This window comes from Onychomys torridus, chromosome 18, assembly GCF_903995425.1.
Source record: "Onychomys torridus chromosome 18, mOncTor1.1, whole genome shotgun sequence".
NCBI classification, from domain to species: Eukaryota; Metazoa; Chordata; class Mammalia; order Rodentia; family Cricetidae; genus Onychomys; species Onychomys torridus.
Genome location: NC_050460.1, coordinates 44,209,663 through 44,226,979, shown reverse-complemented (window position 1 = coordinate 44,226,979; position 17,317 = coordinate 44,209,663). Strand labels below are relative to the sequence as shown.

Genomic DNA, 17,317 nt, shown 5'->3' with positions numbered 1-17,317 from the left:
TTAGAAAAGGCTAGAAAGATCCACCCCACCACTGGGCCTGAAGCTGTTCTGAAATTCTTAGGCCATGGCTCTTATTGATCTCTCTCCCTGCCTGTGCTTTCTCACTGGTTGGATGGTTTCATGTGCTCTGACCCAGATTTTACCAGCCACCCCAGTCGGGGCAGGTTTACACAGCTGGTGAGGAGGAGGTCTGGGAAGTGGCCCCATTACAGGTCCCGTGCACACGTGACTAAGCATTCCCTTGTGGGTATTTTTAGGTCCTGCCTGATGGGGTGGTGGAAGCTTGGGAGCCTTGTATACTGGAGAGTCCCGGGGCAAGCATGGTGAGGTGGTCCAGCTAGGTGAAGGGGCTGTGGATCTCCTTGGAACTCCAGAGACCCCAGAGCTTAGACAAAGATGGTAACAGAAGAGCTGAGGAGGTTTGACTAAACACCTAGCTGCCTCTGGGGTCTGAAGACCCCAAGGTCTCTGGGAACAGAGTGTAATGGGTTTCTGCTTCCCTGGGACTTCTCCAGCAGGAAGAACCTTACACACACACACACACACACACACACACACACACACACACACACACACACACACACACCACAACCAAGACCACTTTTAGCCCCAGAGTTGAATGCTGTGCCATGACGGCGACAACTCTGTGAGGTGCTAGGTTTCCTGTAGCTGTTCCATATCTTGGGGGTGTGGGCACAGTCTCCCTGGCCACAGGGGAGTGGGGCAGCTGGAGGATGTTGTCCACCTCTGTTCTCCTTGGCTCATGCAGGAAGTGAGACAGAAGGCGCCTGGAACCTGTTTCCCAGAGTCCAGTCTCTTGCCGTCAGCCCCCGGGGAGTTAATGTGCCAAGCTTCTCCAATTAGAAATCACGGGAGGAAAAGGATACATGTATATTTCGGAGCTCACCGGAAGTTGTTAAGGCCTCTTCGGGGCAGAGGGACGTCCGTTTTATGATCTCTGTCCGGATTCTCTCACCCAGGAGAGACTGACTAAAGGCCTGTTATGATCCTTAGGACAGCCCCAAGACTCTGAGAATGCGGGGGACCCAAGACATGATCCTTTCTTCTATCACTCTCTGGTTGACAGACAAACACGTCAACACCCACATCACAATCTAGGGACCATAGTTCAGACGGCACAAGGGACAGGTCTTTTAGGAACTCCAGCCCACATTGGGATGGAGAGTCAGACCACAAGGCATGTTTCTTAATAGAACCCTATTTTCTACCATTCAGTTTCCCGCTGTGGCATAGTGACCTTGACCCCAGCTTCAGGTAGTCACGGACCCTGTTCTGCTGAAGCTACCAGCATAGTCTGTCCCTTCTACTCTGCTTGATTGAGAGATTTCCTCTGCCCTCCCTCCTTCCCCTCCCCTCTTCTCCCCCCTCCCTTTTCCTCTCCTCCTTTCTGGTCCCCTCTCCTCCCGCTTCCCCTGACTCTCTTGCCTGCTCACTCTTTCTGAGAAATATATAGTCAGGGGAGATTCTAGAAGCCACCTTGACCAGCTCAGACCAATCCTGAAATCCGTTGTCCCGCTGAGCTTCCGAACCGGATGTGACTGTCTATTCCTTTTGTTGGACCCATCGTGTTGCTTTTGTCTTTACCTCCCTGCTCATTTCACTGTCGTTATTTCCGACACTTGGCCGTAACCCACGCGGGCTCTTTCTCCCCGAGTTAGTTCACAAGTCTACACTTGACACAGACTTAAAATAATGCTTTTTTTGGAGGGGGGGGCAGGGTCTCATGAAGCCCAAGTTGGCCTTGAATTTTCTAGGTCACTGAGAGTGACCTTCAGCTTCTGACCTCTCGGTCCACCTCAGGGCCGGAATGACATCATGCCCTGGAGTTTACGTTGCAGATCCAGCCCATGCTAGGCAAGTGCTCTGTTGCATCCTCATGGGGACTTGGTGTCTCTCACGATGACATTGTCCCCGAGAAAGAACCAAACTAGGGAAGTGGTCCTGTGAGTAAAAGTACTTGCTACACACATGCAAGGACCCGAATCCCCAGAACCTACTTAAAAGCTAGGTTTGTAAAGTGTGTGTCTGTAACCCCAACACTCCTCCAGCGAGCTGAGAGGCAGAGGACGCCGAAAGACAATAGAGACTCTGTTAACAAGCAGGAGGGTGAGCACCGGCACCCCAGGGGCTGACTTCACACAGGTGCCTGACATGCAGCGTTCCCATACACGAACACACACATACATGTACACACACACAAACTCGGAGCTCAGGTGCCTGACATGCAACATTCCCATACACGAACACACACATACATGTACACACACACAAACTTGGAGCTCAGGTGCCTGACATGCAACATTCCCATACATGCACACACACACACACACACATACATGAACACACACACAGGTACACACACAAACTCAGAGCTCAGGTACACTGACATGCAACATTCCCATACATACACACACACACACACACACACACACACACACACACACACACAGAGCTCAGGTGCACTAACATGCAACGTTCCCATACATGAGCACATGCACATGTACACACATACCAACTCAGAGCTCAGGTGCATTGACATTAAACATTCCCATACATGAACACATGCACATGTACACACACACACACACACACACACACACACACCCCGACTCAGAGCTCAGGTGGTCGGTCCAGTGGATACCCAGATAGAGGACTCGAAACCCAGTGAACAAGCAGTGTCAGAAAGGCAGAGAGACACACAGCTGCTGCCCTAGAATGCCATGGCGGTCACATGGAAATGGCTCCTGATGGACCGTGAGATTGACAGGTCCCGGCGCAAACCCGAAAGGTTCCTGATTGTTCAGAACTGCTAGATGGTGACTGCAGGCACACCTGGGAAGCTGGCCATGCTGGTTCCACGGCAGCTGGTTCAACATACAGCCCGAGAGCGGCACGCTGCAGTCCTGCGACCCCAGGCTCCTTTGTAAGACGGGGTTTGTGCCTTAGCTACGATCTTGTTGCCAACAAAATACCCAAGGAAAGCAACCTCTGAGAGGTAGGGTTGTTGTGGCACACAATCAGATGCCACCATGGTGTCAAGAGCGCAGAAGGAATGACAGATACTGGTCACATTGTATCCAGGTAGAGAGATTTTAATACTAGCTCAGCTCTCTTTCTTTCTTTCTTTCTTTCTTTCTTTCTTTCTTTCTTTCTTCCTTCCTTCCTTCCTTCCTTCCTTCCTTCCTTCCTTCCTTCCTTCCTTCCTTCCTTTCTTTCTTTTCGTTTATCAAGACAGGGTTTCTCTGTATAGCCCTGGCTCTCCTGGAACTCACTCTGTAGACCAGGATGGCCTCAAACTCACAGAGATCCACCTGCCTCTGAGTGCTGGGATTAAAGGTGTGCACCACCATTGCCCGGCTCTTCTTGTTTCTTTTGGTTGAGTCTGGGACCCCAGCTCATGAGACAGGCACCACCCATGTTCAGGGAAGTCTTCCCACCTCAGCTGTGCCTTTCTGGAAAAGTCTTCATAGACACATCCAGAGGTGTGTTCTGAGAAATCCAAGCATCTTCATGTAATTGGCTTAGTGCAGTGCCGGCCTTGCTGGGAGAATCAGGGGTCTCTCTCCATGCTGCCCCTCTAAGGCCCCACTGCCCAAGTGCCACCCAGAGGAGAGCTGTAGAGAAAAGTAGGCTGGCTCCTGGCACCCTCCCACACCCAGCATTCTCACCCTACCCTCTCCTCAAGAGCAGACCATGGAGATCCACAGCTGGAGCAGTCACATTGACAACAGGCTCCAAGAGAACACGGCTCTGGTGGCCGGAAGGCTCAGCCTTGTCAACACGATGGTCTGACCATGAGGCTACACTCCCTGGAGTGTCGGCAGGAAGGACTACCAGGGTGGTGAGAGGGAGTGGGGACACACATGCAGGAGGGAGACTGGGGGGCGAGAAAGGGACGTTGCTCCCCAACATCCCCCCAGGCAGAGCCAGGAAGGGCCAGGGAAGAGAAGAAGATGGGGACGGCCCAGTGTGTGGTCCCCCAGCTGCTTCGGGCATCTCTTTGCAGTGGGGAGATCCAAGCCCTGGATTCCTGGCCTTATTTTGTTCACTGACTCTAAGCATGTGTCCCACAGTCACTCTGGGCAGAGATGCCGTGTTACTGGGACGGGGGTGGGGGGGGGGGGGGGGGAGGACAGAACGGGAGAAGTTAAAGAAGGAGGAAGAAGGAAAGAGCGTTGGCAGCAGGTACGTACACACACGTGTGCCTATCAGCAGTTATTTTGTGTGCACGCCTTCATACATGTGTGTGCATCTGTGCCTATGGGTATGTGTGGTGTATGTGTGTGTGGTGTCTGTGTGCATGTGGGTGGGTGCAGGTACTCAGAGGCCAGAGAAGGACATCAGGAGTCCTTTTTGTTTGTTTTGTTTTTCGAGACAGGGTTTCTCTGTGTAGCTTTGCACCTTTCCTGGATCTCGCTCTGTAGGCCAGGCTGGCCTCGAACTCCCAGAGATCCGCCTGCCTCTGCCTCCCGAGTGCTGGGATTAAAGGCATGCGCCACCACGGCCCAGGCAACATCAGGAGTCCTTCTGGGTCATTCTTTATCTTACTCCTTTAGAGACAGGGTCTCCCACTGAACCTGAAGCTAGGCTGGCAGCCAGCAAATTCTACTGACCCCCCCAGTCTCTGCCCCAGCAGTGCAGAGGTTACAAACATCATGCCTGCCTTATACAAGGGCTCTGTGGATCTGAATTCGGGTCCTTATGCTTACAAGTCCTCTTATCTACTAACCCATGTGTCTCTCTGTATACTCCTGGCTTGGTGCAGGACACAGCCACACATTGGCCTGTGAGTCTCCCTTGGTGAATGTGAGCTAACCCAAAGCAGGGGTGGCAGCGGTGGCAGCAGTGACCGAATGTCCTCCTGGGTCTATGTCTCAGCCATCTTCATGGGGACTCCCATGGGGACTGTCTCTAGCTGATCCTTAGCCCTCACCATTCAGTCACATTGAAAAAGAGCAAACAGGCCTGGTTCCAGGAGGCTCCTGGCCAATGTATGACCTTGGAGTGCTTGCTTTTTTTAAACGTAAAAATATACAATTTGAATTTTCATCATGGAAACAATTGTGCCGCTAAGACTTCCAGGCGGGGCCCCGTCTTGGCTAGTTCCTAGTTTAAACTGCCTCTCCAGAGGCAGAATACAATTGCTCCAGGAAACAATGGCCTTGCGTTATATTTAAGATCCACATGCCCCTTCCCAGCCCGTCTGATCCCTCACCTTCCTGTCTCTAGGTCTGGGGCGCTCTGGGTCATCCAGGTGCCAGGCCCTCACCAGGGCCTCACTGTCTCCAGCATCATGAGTCCCAGGAAGCCAGACAAACTCCCTCTAAGCTAGAGACAAACCCCCTTCTCCACCCTTCCTGGATCTGCTGAGCATCTGCAGGCCCCTGTGAGTTGAGGGTTTTTGAGAGACAGATAGAAAGTCGGTCACTTAGTGGGACCAGCATCTCTGGGTCTTTAGACTAGAGAAAAGGAGGTACCCACCAGGGCCCTATTGTCCTGCAATATCAACTATTTAGCCAGGATTTAATTCTTCATGTGAAAACAAACAAGCACATCTGTCTCATTAATATGAAAAATTTCATGACTCTTTAATAAATATTAAAATTATATGTACATTGAAGAATTATTTTAAAATAATTTTTAATAATTTATTACCAGCAGATGTTTGATTTGTATTATAGATTACATACCTGTATGTTTTACATGTGTTATGTACTAGATGCCCAGGTTCCTGTGAAATTCTTGGATGTAAAGAGATCATGAGTAGAAGTTTAAGATGCCCTGGTGGGGGTGGGGGGTCAGTGGAACAGGAAGTGACGGGCTATAGGGAGGGAGGCTGCTAGTGGGCTGTAACTGTCTCAGTAAGATCAGCGGGAGCAGGGACCAATTGATTGATCAGATCCACCAGGTTAGACGAGAATCAATAGGTGGGATCTCCCAGCCTGGTGCTCCCCTGGAGTCCAGGGGAGAATGATTGTTCAGCCACCATCCCGATTCGCCTATGCTTTGTATGCCAGGGCAGGAAACAGATGAAGGGGAGGAAAGGCCACAGCTAACGGAGAAGAGAGGGACCAGGCTCAAAGGAGGGAAGGGGACACACAGAAATACCAGCAACTCAGCCTAGAGCTCTGGATCCCGCTGACAAAGCCTTGTAGCTCTGGGTGCCAGGAGCCTCCCTGGTCTTTCAGTTCTCCTGGATGCTAAAGGAAATGCCACACACATCTGGGTGGCTCACACCTGTAATGCAGGGCAGCCTGGACAGCGAGTTCCAGATCAGCCTGAGCTACATAAGGAGGCTCTGTTGTAAAAAATCAAAATAAAGAGCTCAGTGACTATGCCCTGGGATGACTCTAAGTAAAAACACCAGGCATACAATCCAAGCCCTTCCAAGAGCCCAATCTTGGCCAGTGCCACGATCTCTGGTTACTCCTAACTCCACTGGGGAGCAGAAACTCCATGTAACAGCATCTGGGCAGCAAGAGACCCTGTGGGGCTCAGCTGGTGCTGACCTCCTGTGGGCTCCTCACAGCTCCCCACGGGTTTAGCAGTACTGTCTGGGTCTCCTGGGTGTCCTTGGATCATGGGGGCTTTGCAGACATAACCCAGGAGAGCAAAGTATTTTTTTTGAGGGGTGGGGGAGGGAGAGATCCTCTTTTTAGCAAGAAGGATGATAGAAGGGAGGGTTGAGAATTTGGAGAAGCTCAATATCACGTGACCCACTGTGAGCCCAGACCATGCCATCATGGAGGAAGCTTCATCAGAGCTTTTTGACACGCACAACCTGCCTCAGGAGCTCTGCAAGGGGACCTTGGGGATAATACCAGAAGTTCGAGGACCCCTGCAGATGTAGGGTGGGTGGGCTACGGTGAAAGCCTGCACTTGGGCTCTGATTGCCCTCTCTCAGCAGTTCCCAGCGCACAGACCCCAGATGACACTCCAATGTCACTCTGCCCCCTACTCTGCTCCAACTGCCCCTGTGTCTGGTACCTAATTCTCTTAACCTCTGAGCCATCTCTCTAGCTCCCAGAAAGTTATTATTAAAATAGTAGATTACCTCTCTCCTTTTTATTGCATCCTTCAGTAAAGTGACATTTCTAGATTGCATGGGGGGTACCCTTCCTGGCTTTCATTGTCATCCTGTGAGCCTGTAGCAGGTGGCAGATGCCTTCCTAAGCTCCACCACAGGATATGGGGAGGTCAGGAGGAGCTGATGTTTGCTTCAGATCACAGGAAGCCAGGAGAACAGGGTTCAAATGGAGCCAGGACTCTTCTCATAAGATGTCAAAAGACAGGAGAGGATTTGACTGGCAGGCTAAGAGAAGATGCTTGATGTGAAACAAAGGATGCTGAGGCAGGGCACGTAGCTCAGTCAGGTAGAGTGCTTGCCTAGAATGCACAAAACCCTGGGTATGGTGGTGCATGACTGAAATCCTAGAACTCAGAAAGTGGAGGTGGGAGATCAGTTTAGTTCAAAGTCATCCTTTGCTACATAGTGAGTTTGGGGCAAGCCTGGGCTACACAAGAACCTGTCTCAAAAACAAAACAAAAGGGCCACTAATTGCACAGTCCCCGTGGAACACTTCTTGCTAGTCTTCATGGCTTCATTGTGTATACCCATTGTGTAAAGGCCCAGAGTAATGTAAGTAATGACTATGTCTTACCTACTTTCTATACTTTGAGCACCTGCCAGCAACTGCCCAACTCACTCACTTCATTTGGCCTTTATGGCTACTACAAAGGGAGACCCAGAAAGGGTAGGTGAGTGTCTCAGGGTTGCAGCCAGAAAATATTGGCTCGTTTTAAGGTGGTTCTACCAAGGAGAGAAGCCGTTGGGATGTCTCTACCCCAGGGCGGTTAGCTGCAACCCTATAGACTTGGAAATTAAACATAATTTGGACTTGAAGGGTGGGTGGGCATCTAACAGCATAGGACCCCCAGACTGGGAAGCTGGTACAAGGGAGAGAGGCAAGAGGTCACAAGGGGTCATAGGGGAGGCAGTAACTCAGGGTGGTGGTTGGTACCACTGTTCAATTTGGACAGAAGGGCTGATGGGGAGCTACTGTGAGTTCTGAAGTAAGGACAGATGAAAAGTGGTGTTGGATATTGGTTCAAGCAACAGGAATTCAAGGGAAGGAAAGAGACTAGGGAAAAGGAGGCCAAGAAGTGGTCAAGCCAGAAAAAATAAACTAGAAAGAAACAGAGGACGGTGATGAGGCCCAGGGAGCGGAGACTCCGATAAATGGTAATTGTAACCATCCGTGCACCGTTTTTCACCAAGCTGCTGTGCACACATTATCTCATTCCATTTAATCCTATGAAGTAATCATGACCGAGCCTGGCTGCTGAGCCCTGTTCGGTGCCAGATACTCTGTGCACGACCCTCACAGCCCTGTCAACAGCCACAGAGGGTAGCTTTTAGCACCCTTTTCCTCTCTGCCATCGTGCTGGAGACTCAGAGAGTTAAAGGAACTTACCTGAGATTGCAGAGCAGGTCCATCTGTCTCCACTGCATAGGTTTGACACATTGTTCTGGACTTCTCAGGTCTGAGGCTCAGAGAGACCCTGAGATACTGCAGGAGCCCAGCAAGGATCTTGGATCCCTCCATTCCATCTGGAACCAGATGGGCCCCTTGTCTTGTCAAAACCCACTTGTCAAAACACATGAGCCTGGGGCTGGAGAGATGGCTCAGAGGTTAAAAGCACTGACTGCTCTTCCGGAGGTCCTGAGTTCAATTCCCAGCAACCATATGGTGGCTCACAACCATCTGTAATGAGATCTGGCACTCTCTTCTGTATGCATAATAAATAAATAAATCTTTAAACACACACACACACACACACACACACACACACACACACACACACAAGCCTGGGGGATTGGAAGCCATGAATGCTTTCACTCTGTCGGGGCCTCAGAGCCCATTCCTGCTGGTCCCTGTGTCCTCTGGGCTCCTCCTGGAGGCAACTGAGGTGGTCTGGAAAGCAGGCAGGCCTGAGAGAGGAGACACACTTCAGACCAGGATTAGCGCTCCTAAGTGAGGGACGGGGATACCTTCCCAGGTTTCAGGCTTACATGAGAAAAAGGCCTCAGGGATATAAGACGTATGATAGGCAAGACCGGGCCAGGTGGCAGAGCTGGTCAATGGAGGAGTGGGTGGAAGGGACAGCCTGGGCCTCATCTGGAACTAAGCAGGGCTGCATCGCTACTTGGAATGTGTACACTAAGAGGTGTCGCCCACACAGCCATCGGGTTCCAGGAAGGAGCACTCGCTGGTCTTTCCATTGCCTCTTCTGGCTGCAGGATGGGGATTCTGGAACCTTCAGGAGCCAGCAGCAGGTAGGTGGATCCCAGATGTCTTTTCAGCTCTTGGGGAGCTGGCCAAGTGGGGAAGGCACACCTAGCCAGCTGTAGGTCTCCACAAACATCTGTTCACTCCTAGCATGTCAGAGGCAGGCTGAACCCAAGGAGAAAGCTCAGAGAGGAAAGGCCTTGAGTGGTAAATTTCAGAAGACACAAGGAGTCCCTCAAGGACCTGCCCTAAGAGACAGGTGGCTGTTATCAGCATCTCTAAAATGTCCCTGAGGTAACTGTGCCTCTTTAGAGTCCAGAGTGGTTGAAGTCAGTCTTAGTTACAGCCTCTCTGAGCAGTGTTGGGGCCTTGAGCCTGCTTGGTTTTGTGTTGTTATTTTAAATATCATCTTATGCATTTCAGACTGGTTTCAAACTCCATATGTAGCCAAGGAATACCCTTGAACTCCTGATCTTCCTGCCTCTATCTGCTGGGATTATTGTCATATACCACCACACCCAGTTTATACTATGTTGGGATCAAACTCAGGGCCTTGTACATGCTAGGCAAGCTCTTGACCAACTGAGCCATATTCCCAACCCCCAGAACTTATATATTTCTCCCTTTCCCCCTGTTCTTTCTTTCTCTCTCTCTTTTATTTAATGTGCATTGGTGTTTTGCCTGCATGCATGTCTGTGTGAGGGTGTCAGATCCCCTGGAACTGGAGTTACAGACAGTTGTGAGCTGCCATGTGGGTGCTGAGAATTGAACCTGGGTCTTCTGGAAGAGCAGCCAGTGCTCTTAACTGCTGAGTCATCTCTCCAGCCCTCCCTGTTCTTTATTATTATTATTATTATTATTATTATTATTATTATTATTATTAATTTTCAAGTTAGCAATTGGTATTTCAATTTGAGAATCTCATACATAGAAATGTAGATTTCTAGTCTCCCCCTGCCCCGACAAATTGGAAGGCCTGGAGACAGGAGGCTGATGCTCAGTCTCAGACAGCGCTCTCAACTCTACTGTCCCTCAGAGTCTTTTCTCTTAGCTGGTTCTATCCCATGAAAGTCTATGACTGGAACTGGTGTTTTATAGGAGGCTTTGCATGGGGAGGAGAGCCTCCTGAAGAACATGGACTTGCAGGGGTGAAAGGGTGAGGGTGTGTGTGCATGCTCGAAAAATAGACAGAGAGATGATTAGGGATGGGACAGGGGCAGCTCCCTTTCAGTGGGCTCTGGGGACCTCACCTGCAGAGACTGAGATTCCTACCTCCTACCCTAGGACAGGCATGATGTGGCCTTGGAAGAACAAGGACAAAGCCTTTTTATGGGGGCCACAACTGTCCCCAAAGCACCGAGTAAGTGGGAGAGGAGGGTATGTCTTTCTCGGGTGTCCTCTGGTTGAGGGCAGATTCAGTCTCCAGGTCCACAGGAAGGAGGGAAACCTATCAGGAGCATGGGAAAGCTTCCTAAGACCCCGAGAAGACCAGATGATGACCCCAGCTTCCCCTTGTTGAAGCCAGAGCCACATGGGTTTCCTGTGGTCACAGAAAGTCAAGCCTCACTCTGAAAAACGGCCAGGCCCCTGAGGTTGACTATGGAAAGCAAGAGGCTCCCCCAAGGCTGACGGGGACCCCTCCTCTTACCAGAGATTAACAGTCCCGTAGTTTCTGAGAGCTGCAGAGAGAAGCTCTTGCTGGGTGGGGGAGGAGGTGTTGTGTTGTCCCAAGTTTCAGGAGCAGCTCTGTGGCCTTGAGTCAAGACGGACATTGGTGACAGGCTTCAGGATGGAAGCTGGTGATGGAAGAGTTCCTGAGGTCATCCATCTTGGTCCACGAACTCAGACAAGTTAATTCAACCTCTGGAACAGTTTTTTCCTGGGATACATGGTGAGCTTTAGAGATTACAACCCATGGAAGCCAGTATTTGCTTTATTGATTACTGGCCCTGAACCAGGCAGGAAGTCTCTGTCAAACCAACATCTGCTCCTTAAGAAAAATGGCATGCTGGTGCCTGTGGGCTGAGTCCTAAGCTTGGGAGGGGAGTGATTCTGGGGCCTCCAGAGGACTGGTACCCAAAAGGGTCCACAGGCATTGGAGAGCCCTGAGACCCCATGGACTGGTCTATTCCTACTGCCCACACACTACAGGGGCCCTGAAAGAGGCAGAAGAGATGGGGAGCATCTGGTTAGGGTATTTCCAGGCAAGGCACCAGGCCTCAGACACCAGCAGTGCATGGTCCAGACCTGGTTTTTGTTGGTGAAATATTTGGGAAGGATTAGGAGGTGTGGCCTTGTTGGAGGAGGTGTGTCACAGGGGCGGGCCTTAAGGTTTCCAAAGACTCATGCCATTCCTAGTGTGCTCTCTATGCCTAGTGTTGTGGATCAAGATGTGAGCTCTCAGCTGCTGCTCTAGCTGCCTGTCGCCATGCCCTAGCTCTACCACTATAGACTCCAACCCTCTGAAACTGTAAGCCCAATTAAATGCCTTTTTAAATAAGTTGACTAGGCCCTTGTGTTTTCACACAGCAATAGAAAAAGTGATTAACACAAGCCCTTGTTGACTTTCTGCTCTAGCAGAGTGTGGGGTGGAATCAGCAAATGAGTCTAGAACTCTCCATCCCTCCCTGACTAGAGGGGTTGTGCATGCAAGATTATGGGACATTCTGTCTTATTTGTGTGTGTGTGTGTGTGTGTGTGTGTGTGGTTTTTTGAGACAGGGTTTCTCCATGTAGTTTTGGTGCCTGTCCTGGATCCCACTCTGAAGACCAGGCTGGCCTTGAACTCACAGAGATCCGCCTGGCTTTGCCTCCTGAGTGCTGGGATTAAAGGTGTGCGCCACCACTGCCCAGCCCTGATTCTTATATTTAACACACATGAGGACATTAACACCATGTTTGGCCATGGCCAGCTCCAGCTGTTGGTCCAGTGCAGGCAGGGCGGGATGCTGTGGAGGGACCAGAGCTGGCTGTCTATCTTTTCTGCTTAGGTGGATGCTATCCCCTGGGATGTGCCTATTGAGCCCCTGGTGTAACCCTCAGTCTCCCTGAGAGCCAAACATGATACTGTCCCCAGCCTGTGCATGTCTTTCTACCTCCCCCAGCCTTTGAAGTGCTCTGTGGCTTTGACTCCACCCCGTGACTTCTCTGCTCTCCCCTTCTGAGTTCTCCCCAGGGGACACACTCACAGAACCTGGAGGGGCTGGACCGAGCCTGGTTCAGCAGGGTGGGTAGAAGAAGGTCACTGATTGTTGTCAGGTTCTGGGCAACCAGAAGACCTTTAGTCCTCTGCCAGTGTCATGAGGAAGAGAGCTTAGCCTGAGCACAAATGGCACGTGCCAGCCAAGGTCATCATTGTCAACATGGTCATTGCTGTTACTGTTACCGCTCTAGGCTAGCTCTGCCACATCGACCCTCTCATCTCAGCCTCCTTGCCTGTAAAACAATGATGACAACCGGGCCACCCTCCTGGGGTTATTTCCAGACCCAGACAAAATAATGGATATTAAACTCCTTTGGAAAACTATGAGTAAGTCCATACTATTGTTCAGATCTTCTCCAGTTGCCTGCGACATCACACGCAATTCCCCTGTGAGGATGTGACTGTCACTATCCTTTATGGGGACTCAAGTGTGAGTTTCTCAGTTTACTCTTGAGCTCAAGGAAAATTCTTACAAGTTCATACTTTTGACCAAGATCAGCAAACAAACAAACAAAAAACCAAGTTTCCAGAAAAATAAAGTTGGAATTCGGAAGTTGGAGCATCAATAGGGGAATGGACCAAATTTGTGCTAATTTTTCAGAAGAATGAGACAGTATCCAGCTTGGAGGTGCACACCTGTGATACCAGGGCTCCTGAGGCAGAACTGGGTAGGAAACTACAATCTGAGGCCAGCCTGGTCATTAATGAGTTCTAGGTCAGCTGTCTCAACAAAACAACCAAAACTAAACACATAATCAAAATATAATAAATTCCGTCTTTGTGTAAAAATGGATTGTTATGGGGAGGGCTCCAGAGTCTCCACCACAGCTGAGTAGCCACTGGTAGTTGGTGGCCTCTAGGGCAGAGTCACTTTTCTATTGAAGTGGGTCTGTGCTGGTTGGGTTTTGTCAACTTGACACAAACTTGAGACATATCTGGGAAGAGAGTATCTTAACTGAGAAAATGCCCCCCTAAAACTGGCCTGCAGGCAAGCTCATGTTCTTGATTAAGGATTGATGTGGAAGGGCCACGCTAGTCGTGGGCAGTGTCATCCATGGTTAGATGGTTCTGGGTGGAATATGAAAGCAGGCTGGGCAAGCCAAGAAGAAGCATTCCTCTACAGCTCTGCTTCAGCCCCACCTTCAGGCTTCTGTCTTGCCTTGGCTTCCCTCAGTGGACTGTGGCCTGATATATGTAAGTCAAATCAACCCTGCTCTCCCCAAGTTGCTTTTGGTCATAGTGTTTCATCACAGAATAGAAACCCTAAGACAGGGCATGACAGATGTTCCATTTAGAGCTGAGCGATCCAGCCTCTTATTCTTTGGATAGTGACCAGTTATGGCTCCCTTTATCAATCACCTTTTACTGCAAAAAGAAACCTCTGTGATGATGGTTGAAAGATGCTCCCAATCTTCAGGCCAAGAACTTAGGTGGTAATTTATTATTATGTTCATTTGGGAATAAACATATTAGTTCTCATCTATGACTTAGGCAGTCACGAGACTTTGGTCCAAGTTAACGGTACTGGGTATGAGAAAATGCCCCTACAAGATTGGCCTGTGAGCAAGCCAGCAGTGCATTTTCTTGATAGGTGATTGATACAGTAGGGCCCAGCTCATTGTGGATAGTGCCACCTATGGGTAGCGGTTCTGAGTTGGATAAGAAAGCAGACCTAGCAAGCCATGGAGAGCAAGCCAGTAAGCAGCACTCTCCCATGGCTTCTGCTTCAGTTTGTGTCTCGAGGCTCTTGTCTTGAGTTCCTGCTCTGACCCCTTTCATGATGAACTGTGATGTGGAATTTATAACCCAGACAAACCCTTTGCTCCTCAAGTTGCTTTTGGTCATAGTGTTTCATCACAGCAATAGAAACCCTAACTAAGATTATGTCAATTTGACACAAGCTAGAGTCATTTTAGAAGAGAGAACTTCAATTGAGAAAGTGTCCCTAACAGGTAAGCCTGTGGTGCATGTTCTTCTTTTTTTTTTTTTTTATTTTAAAAAAAACTTATTTGTTATGTATTCCTGCAGGCCAGAAGAGGGCACCAGATCTCATTACAGATGCTTGTGAGCCACCATGTGGTTGCTGGGAATTGAACTCAGGTCCTCTGCAAGAGCAGTCGGTGCTCTTAACCACTGAGCCATCTCTCCAGCCCTGTGGTGCGTGTTCTTGATGGATGATTGCTATAGTAGGGTCCAGCTCACCGTGAGTGGCACCATCCATGGGTATGTCACTGACCTCCTCCTGGGGTTGCTTGTCCTCCTCCTTGGCTGAAGTGTCCCTTCTAGTCTCCTTTGTAGAGTTGGCTTAGTAACTTTAGATTCCTTTCTTCTGTTTTGACTACAGGAAGTTTTAGTTTATCCAATTAAAAGCTTTTTTTTCTTTTAAAACAAAAAAAGATGTATTGATTTATTTAATGTGTATGAAGGTTTTGTCTGTATGTATATGTCTGTGCACCATGTGCATGCCTGGTGCCCAAGGAGATTAGAAGAGGGTGTCACTGGAGTCATAGATTGTATTGAGCACTGGGTCCTCTGAAACAGTGACAAGTGCTCTTAACCACTGAGCCAACTTCCCAGCCCCCTCCTTCAATTCTAATAGATAATAGTTTTGCTAGGTATAAAGGTCTGATTTTGCCGGGCAGTGGTGGCGCACGCCTTTAATCCCAGCACTCAGGAGGCAGAGGCAGGCAGATCTCTGTGAGTTTGAGGCCAGCCTGGGCTACCAAGTGAGTTCCAGGAAAGGCGCAAAGCTACACAGGGAAACCCTGTCTTGAAAAACCAAAAAAAAAAAAAAAAAAAGTCTGATTTTTACAATTGTGGTCCTTCATAACCAAGAATACATTCCTAGGCCATTCTGGCTTTAAAGTTTTCTGTTGAATATTCAGATGTTATTTTAATGAGCTCCTGTTTATAAGTGACTGGAACTTTCTCTTTTGCAGCTTTCCGTACTCTCTCCCGTGTGTGTGTGTGTGTGTGTGTGTGTGTGTGTGTGTGTGTGTGTGTTTGGTATTTTAACTATATTGTGTCATAGGGCGTTACTTTTTGGTCCTGTCTATTTCATGTTCTGTAGGTTTCTTATCTTGGATAGGCATCCCTTTCTCTTGATTTGGAAATTCTCCTATGACTTTATTGAAGATATGCTGTATGTCTTCACCACAATATTCTCCTTCTTTTATGTCCATAACTCAGAGGTTGGGTCTTTTCATGATACTCCAAAACTCTCTCCTTCCATTCGTACATTAAAAAAATTTTTTTCATTGACCTTTATTAAGTGATCCAATTTCTCTAGTTTGTCTTCCATTCTTGCCTCCCTACTTTCAACATGATCTGTTGGTGAGGCTTTCCACTGAGGCTTTTGTTTAGCATTGTATGGAATTCCTAAAGAATTAATAAAAACATTATATTTTTTATTATTAAATATTTATTTATTAAAACTTTTTTTTCCATTTTACATACCAACCCCAGTTCCCCCTCCCTCCCCTTCTCCCCTCCCTCCCACTCTACCCCCATCCACTCCTCAGAGTGGGTAAGGCCTCCCACGGTAGTCAACAAAGTCTGGCATACCAAGTTGAAGGAGAGCCTAGCCCCTCTCCATTGTATCAAGGCTGAGAAAGGTATCCCACCACAGGGAGTGCGCTCCAAAAAGTCAGTTCATGCACCTGGGATAAGTCCTGGTCCTGCTGCCAGGGACCCCACAAACAGATGGAGTCACGTAGCTGTCACCCACATTCAGCGGGCCTAGTTCAGTCCCATGTAGGTTCCTGAGCTGTCAGTCCAGAGTCAGTGAGCTCCAACTAGCCCCAGTCAGCTGTCTCTGTGGGTTTCCCCATCATGATCTTGGCCCCTTCTTCTTTTTTTTTTTTTTTTTTTTTTTGAATGTCGAACATCATTTATTGAAGGAGGGAGGAAGTCTTAAATACAGAAAACATTATAGTTTTAAAAGATGGATTGGGGGGAGGGGAAAAAAGATGGATTGATATGGTTCGCACCTGTGATCCCAGAACTTGGGCACTAGAGACAGGAGGATCAGGAGTTCAAGGCCATCCTTGGTTACACAGGGAATTTGAGGCAGACTGGGCTACATGAGATCCTGTTTTAAAAAAAAACCCAGTTTAAAAAAAAGGACAGATGAAAAATATCAATACAAAGCAAACACTGTCTTCTGATCCCCATTCTGTGCTCCTCATAAAGACTGCCGTTCCTGTTGAGAGTTCAACAGCTAGTTTAAGAGATGTCACTGAAGGAGAAAAGTAGCTCTGGAATTCTGGAGGAGGCGGGGAAGGAGGTGCCGGCTCCAGGGGGGACAGTGAGGACAAGAGGGCTCCAGGCCACAAAGGTGGTGGTAAAGGTCAGACACATTCAATGTGGAAAAATCATGGAAGTCATTGAACATTAAGGTCTGGAATGAGATTCAGCGGTGTGGCCACACAATATAGCGAAGATAAAGCTAGGTAAGGGGGGTGACTTGGGTTGGATGACCAGAGGGGTCCATGGTGAGACCATTTCATTTACCGTGCCTGAAAGTGGGGTGGCTAAGCTTGTGTTTACAGATCCACCAGTTAAGTTTGGATATCATATTGTTAGTGTGGTTGAAGGGGAAAAAAATTAAAATCACAAGACAGACGAGAGAGAGAGAGAGAGAGAGAGAGAGAGAGAGAGAGAACTATTTTTTTTTTCTAAATTTTAAGTTCTCTTTGATATTAAAAGTTAAGAGGGGCCTGGAGGGCTCATTGGCTCAGAGCACTAGCTGCTCTTCCAGAGGACCTAGGTTTGATTCCCAGCACCCACATAGTGGCTCACAACCG

At 48.9% G+C, this 17,317-nt stretch overlaps 1 pseudogene; it reads left to right on the top strand.

Annotated features, from left to right (window-relative positions):
- The first annotated feature begins 2,834 nt into the window (after positions 1–2,834).
- Positions 2,835–17,121, top strand: LOC118569409 (annotated as a pseudogene).
- The last annotated feature ends 196 nt before the right edge of the window (positions 17,122–17,317 follow it).